This window comes from Orbicella faveolata, unplaced genomic scaffold (assembly GCF_042242905.1).
Source record: "Orbicella faveolata isolate gen_17 unplaced genomic scaffold, um_ofav_v1 contig_1, whole genome shotgun sequence".
NCBI lineage: Eukaryota > Metazoa > Cnidaria > Anthozoa > Scleractinia > Merulinidae > Orbicella > Orbicella faveolata.
The window spans coordinates 4,380,315-4,386,685 of record NW_028301536.1 but is presented as its reverse complement, the minus strand read 5'-3'; positions in this window follow the sequence as shown (position 1 = coordinate 4,386,685).

The window sequence follows — 6,371 nt, the reverse complement described above, 5'->3', positions numbered from 1 at the left end:
ACTTCTTGTAAAATATACAATTTGAAGAAACAGACAATTCAATTGTAAGGTCAGGTTTTTAAAGTCATTTTTCCATGTAAAATGAAAACTAAAGTAACCACAGAGCAAATTAATTTCTGAATTCGTGCAAAATACTCCTAAGTAGAATACGCATTTTTTTCGGTCTGACCACAGGTTAAAATATTGCCGCCACAAAATAACACAACAGAACATGTAATCAACACGCGTTTTCACACGTTTTGATTACTTGCCCCGTTACGTTATTTTGTGGCAGCCGAAATAGCTACTCAGCTAGAGAATTTTGCTTGAATTCGGTGATTATTGCGCGAGATTGAGCTTTGGAAAAGTGTATTTCGGTTCAAAATGTCTGACAGCCTTTAAACAACGGATGGAACTAACCAACAAATACTTAATTGAACATGTCAGACAATTGAAAGCTAGATTATTAGAAAATAGCTCTGTTGTCTCCTTAATAGTTCCATCCTTTCCTTGGTATTTGATTCTCGCCAGTTTTGTGAAAGATCACTCAATTATTTCTTGATGTAACATTTGAAAGATTTTTTCTGATGGTCGAAAAAAAAAAAACTGTTAAAAAGTTAAATTAACCTCTAACTATTTTGTGTTATATTCCTGACTTCTTTAAGAACTCTTAAATTGTCCTCTGAGGCTGCATGTCTCCTGAATTGTGATCCACTTCGTTCAGTAGGCTTTCAGTGAAGACACTAAGAGGGAACAAAAATGTACGGGTTAAAATATGGAAAACTTCAAAGATTTTCCAAGGCTACTACTACACGCGTTTAAATAGTTCAAATGATCTTTCATGAAAGTTTTCTGGTACATCTATTTTCATGCAAGGTAGTTTTTCCTTTCTTCTCCCAACTGTTTTACTCGAAATTGTCTTGTTATTTCAAGAAGAAAATAGATATTGATCAATCCAAGGGTTCACCAAATTGACGCACATAAATTAAAAGATAAATGACAGACATGGATACAAATGACATGGTTCGTCGAGATGAAGATCTTTTCTGCGAGAAACATTTCCTTTGCTATTTCAACTTGTCTCGAATCAATGTAATCGTTTTGTTTTCAAATTTTAACACGTGTGTTTGAATTTGTTTACCAGAAAAAGATGCAATTCTCAAGAGAACATCGCACGTTTTGAAATGGAAAATTTGCATAGGAACAAGTGGGAGATGATGGGTGGATGGTGATAAAGTTAGTCAAACATACTTCAAAACACCTAGAGAACCGATAAATCAAATGCAAACCACAGGTCCATTAGCGTAAAATCATCTCGAGAGAGGTTCACAAATAACCCTTGGCTTCAAAATAAATACTAGCATAAATAGCAGTGGTGTTCGCGAATTAAGAACTAATAAATTTCGCTAAAATCAAATATACCCTGTTATTACAGTCGTCTCGAAACCAATTGCACATTTTTTGCGTTTTTCACAAGTGCATGAATAAACACGATCCAAATTAACATCTGAAAGAAAATCAAGGAATGATCCCATCGTATTTGCACGGCTTGTCGGCTCATCGGCGAAATGCCTTGAAAAAACTCCAAAACTTTTGATTTATTTATTAGCTTTGCCAAAAATTAAACATTCCTTTTGATATAGGAAAAACATTGAACGAAAACGTCAGCCGGTGGCGATACCCATTGGACGTAATTATTTTGTTTGCATTCTGATCATACCATTGAAATGATTAGGACCTAGCCTCGTGGTAAATGCCTTGCACGAACAATTGTGGTAAGAGTCACGAAAAAGTTGGATAAAAACCTTTCTAATTAAACTTTTGCTTGACCGTTACAAAGTGTGGGGTAGGAACAAAATTATTTACCTAAATGGTAGTTTGAAAGCAGTGAACAAAATTTCATGTAAGGGGAATATTCATATGCATGGACGATTGGTACAATTGTTTATTTGACTAATTTGGTAAATAAAACAAATCAAATGAGATTCTTGTTTCAAGACATTCAAGTTGGAAATTTTGACGCTCGAGCGCCACTGCTTTGTTAGAAAAAGGTGATTCCCTGCATTTTGTTCGTTCAAAAAATCCACGAGAATTCGTCGAGAATGGAACAACGAGACTGGCTCTACGACACCTAAATTACGTCGCAGTTTTGGCGATTTTTTTGTAGGAAATTATTCCTGTTTTAAGGATGTGGACGTACACAATTTGAACGAGAACATTACAATTAGAGTGAATCGCACAAAACTGCAAGACTTTGGACAAAAGCAAATTGAAGTCCACTTGTCAAAGCAGGCTGGTGTTATTTATGAATAACATTCGTTTTTTTCTTAAAGTCAAGCTCCTCGTTCACAAGCAGATTTCAAAATTGTTTAAAATCACCGGCTGCAAAGATTTAAATTTTGGTTTTAGGAAGGACTCAATTTGTCGAATTAAAGTATAAAAGCCAGAAATTTTTTATCACTTCGGTAATTTATAATTTAAACAAGATCGCCAAATCTGTAGAGATACTGGATAAAATTTTGTGTTGAGGAGCCCTTCAAACCATGGTTGTAACGGAAAAGTTACGTCACGCATTCAAAATTGTCACGGTTAAATCTTTCTCGATAAATTTTAGGAAATTTCACAAAGTTTGGTCAATTTGCAATCAACGATCATTGTAAACTAGCAGAAGTCGGTTTAAAATCAGCGCAGGAGTTTTTCTTTCTCCGAGGCATTAATTTTCTAATGCCCAGGGAGGTCAACATGATTCGCTTTAAGTTTTTGGCATATTTATTCCCAAAGAGATCAACATCTTATTTTCTTCTTGCATTGCTGTGGTAGCTGTAAGCGCATGTGCACATTACGGACCAATATTTCTTAGCAATCATTAAATTTAACCAGATTTACAAAAGCTTACCTCCACTCAACTTTTTACTTTCTCCTCTTGCGATGTGCTTTCAAAATGTCGTTTAAGGGTGCTCCATCTGAAATTAAAATGGAAGGGTCAGAATTGGGGAATTCTATCCATGCAAAATTACTTCGCTGTTTTTGAAAAGTTCAATCGGTTTTAATCAGATAGCACGTATAATATCCTGTGAGAACAGCATCTATAGCATTTTGGTTTTTCCCTCAGCGACAGTTCTATCTTGTGCCCGGATATACAGGTACAACGTTTCGTTTACGGATCAAAAATTCCCATCTGTTGTAATAGTTCGTTGTATCGGCACGGTAGCACTAGCCTCATGTACACATTTTGAACCTATTTTTCTTGATATTTATTTCGTAAGTTTTTATTATTATTATTATTATTATTATTATTATTATTATTATTCAGTTATTATTATTTATTTATTATTATTATTTTTTTGCAGCTTACCTACGTGCTTTTCTGTGCTGATGTTTTCCTCTTTCCATGTCCTAATAAAGATTTTAAACAGTGCTGACCTGAAATCGATAAGAACAATTTCGGAATAAGCAAGCACACGTGCTATCTGGTAAGTTTATCTTGACCTCGGTATTTACGATCGAACAATATGTTATACAATATCGACTAGGAAATAAATGAATTGATATGTCGATAGCCTGAATATCATGCATTTATCTAGTTTTTCAGATGTTAAAAGTGATCAACTTCTTACCACATTCCGTAAGATAACAGTAGTCACATATACACATTGTGGAACTTTTTTTATTATAAGATCGTAAAAACATACCTTCGCGTATTGAACCTCTACGGATGGTTAGTTCCTGTCACGACTTATCAAGGTGGTCGCTCCAGCTATGCTTTATCGAAGTGTTTGTTAAATGGTATTGCACCTAAAAAAGAGAATAGTAAAGGTAGGATGAGTAAATGTCGTCATTGCAACAATTTTCTTCAGTGCTGGTTCTCCGCGCGCAAGAGGACCTATTTTCAACTCAAAAATTCTAAAACATTGGTAACATCTTGTTGAGAACTGCTTGAAAGTTTGTAACGCAAACACATACAAAACTCACAACTGCTCTTACTTCAGCCTCTTACTTCAGCTCTCACTTCAGCCTCCAAAACGAGATAAACCGGTTAGTGATACATACTCCACAATTCCCTTCATGTTGACGGCTTTCACGACTATGTCCACCATTTGTTAAAACTTTCTCTTCAGTTAAGAGGTCAAACCTTCCTGACCACGAGGAATGAAAGAATAAAATGCAAATAAGTTCCCTATCGAGAGAAAAAACTCACACCTCAAGATTTGCACGTGAGAGTTGCACGGCGAGATTCCTGAGAAATCTTTTAAAATAGCCCTGTTCTTGGTAAACTTTTCGTATTTACATTACAATGTAACCTAACATGCATGCGAGGCAATTTCGGGCAATTTTGTTGTTTCTGCTAGAAATTTCCTCACATCCGTATTGGATTGCGCTGTAATGCAAATAAGAAAAGTTATCAGTAAAAAGGGCTTTAAACTGGATAGGTAATCTGCGACTATTTTTTATCTTTGTCATAATATAACCTTCGATATGGAGGTACGGGTAAACGCCTGGTTTTCACTAGCGACGCAAGCACGAACGCAAGCAGAAGCGCAAACACAATAATTCTTATTTCACCGGGAAAACGGCCTTAACGCAGGCATAAGCACAACCGCAAGTACACCTGAAGGACAAGAATCAATTTTTTTCCTTTTTCTTGTACTTGCGCTTATGCTTGCGTTTACGCTGCAACAAGTGAAAACGAAATACCGCTCAGGCATAACACAAGCGCAAGGATATTTACCACACGTGGTTGTGCTTGGCCAATGAAAACACTGGATCCAGATTACCTCGCGCCCAAGTAAACAGTTCGGAATGTTCGGATGATTTTGCTTGTGCTTGTGTTTGCGTCGAATTTCGTTTTCACTTGGATCATCCCTATTGTTTGCGTTTGTGCTTGCGTCGCTAGTGAAAACCAGGTTTGAACTACCGCTTATAAGCCCTGGGCTTATACAACTTCGTAAGGGCTTTTAGATGGACTTATAAACGGAGGGGCTTATAAACAGAATAAAAAAACAGTCTCGAAACGAGCTATAGCTGCACATTTTGATCGAAAGAGGTTTTTCATTTACTGGCAATTAAGTTTGAAACACCACAATAAAACGAATTCAAAACAAGAAAAGCTAGAGAAGGGCTTTTATCCGAGGGGAGGTTAACCGGGGGGGGGGGATTATAAACGGCAGTTTACGACATATCTTGCAACTTAATCTGACGATGAAGAGGCCTATGAAAAGCTGGGTAGCAGGACTGGTTCTCGTTCAGCAACACCGAAATGGCATTTCGAGGCAAAAACCTTTCAGAATTTTCTTTAAAAAAAGAAAGAATTAGTAACGAGACGGTGCGACAGCGTTACTCGTGCTTCGCTTAAAAATAAAAGATGCATAGTTTTCTAACTGAAACAAGTGTAGCGAGCCTTTTGCTATTTTCAGTTATTATTATTATAATTATGGCGGCTAGATCGGCCAGGCGCGCGTGTTTCAAAAAATCCGAAAACTGCTCGGGCACGAAGAGTTACCCGAAAAGCTCCCGAAACGTTTCTCTCGCATTTTTCAAAACGCCGGAAATTTTCCGACCCTGAAAACCTTCAAAATCTCAAAAAAAAAATTTTTTTCGGGATTTTAAAATCTCAGCTATATAGGTAGCCTGGCCCTTTTTGGTGAAAACTAAATGACCAAATCCTAACTTGAAGTAAAGAACGTTGGAGAAATGCACACCTGGCATGACACGGTCTCAGACCACACGGAATTGTTTTTTGTTTTTATGAGCGTCGGTCACCTTCAGATGGTCCACTACTCAAGGAACGTTAGCAAGTTAAGATGTTGCTACTGACCATGCGCAGATCTAAAATAGACGAAGCACTCTCGAACCCAATCCATTTGCGCTCATTCTGTTTTAGTCCTTCTAGTATGACGTGAAACTATACACAATATGAAAAAAAGGCCCTCCACGAGGGCGCATTGCCCGGCGTTGCCATTTTCCCCTCAGGGTCTGTCCACATCACGCCGGAGGAAATTGAAAACGGAGCTTTCACTCTGAAAACGGATCGAACGTTTTCAGGCCACACTACGCCGGAGGAATTTGAAAACGCAACAATCACCGGTCATTTTAGATTTGTGTTTGAGGAAAACTCGGCCAGGGAGATCACATGATTATCGTGATGTCATGGTTTTCAAAAAGCTCATTTTTCAGATTTTTTCCTTCCCCACTAAAACGCGAAGCCGGCGTTTGGAGAGCGTTTTCGAAAAGCTCGGTTTCGTGACGGATTAGTGTGGATGGTAGGCCTAACTGTAGCAATATAACTGCGTTTTCAAATTCCTCCGGTGTAGTGCAGACGGGGCCTCGTACTTTCTTTCCCCCTCCTTCTGAGTTTTGGACAGGATACCCAATTAGAACCAGTGTGAATGAAT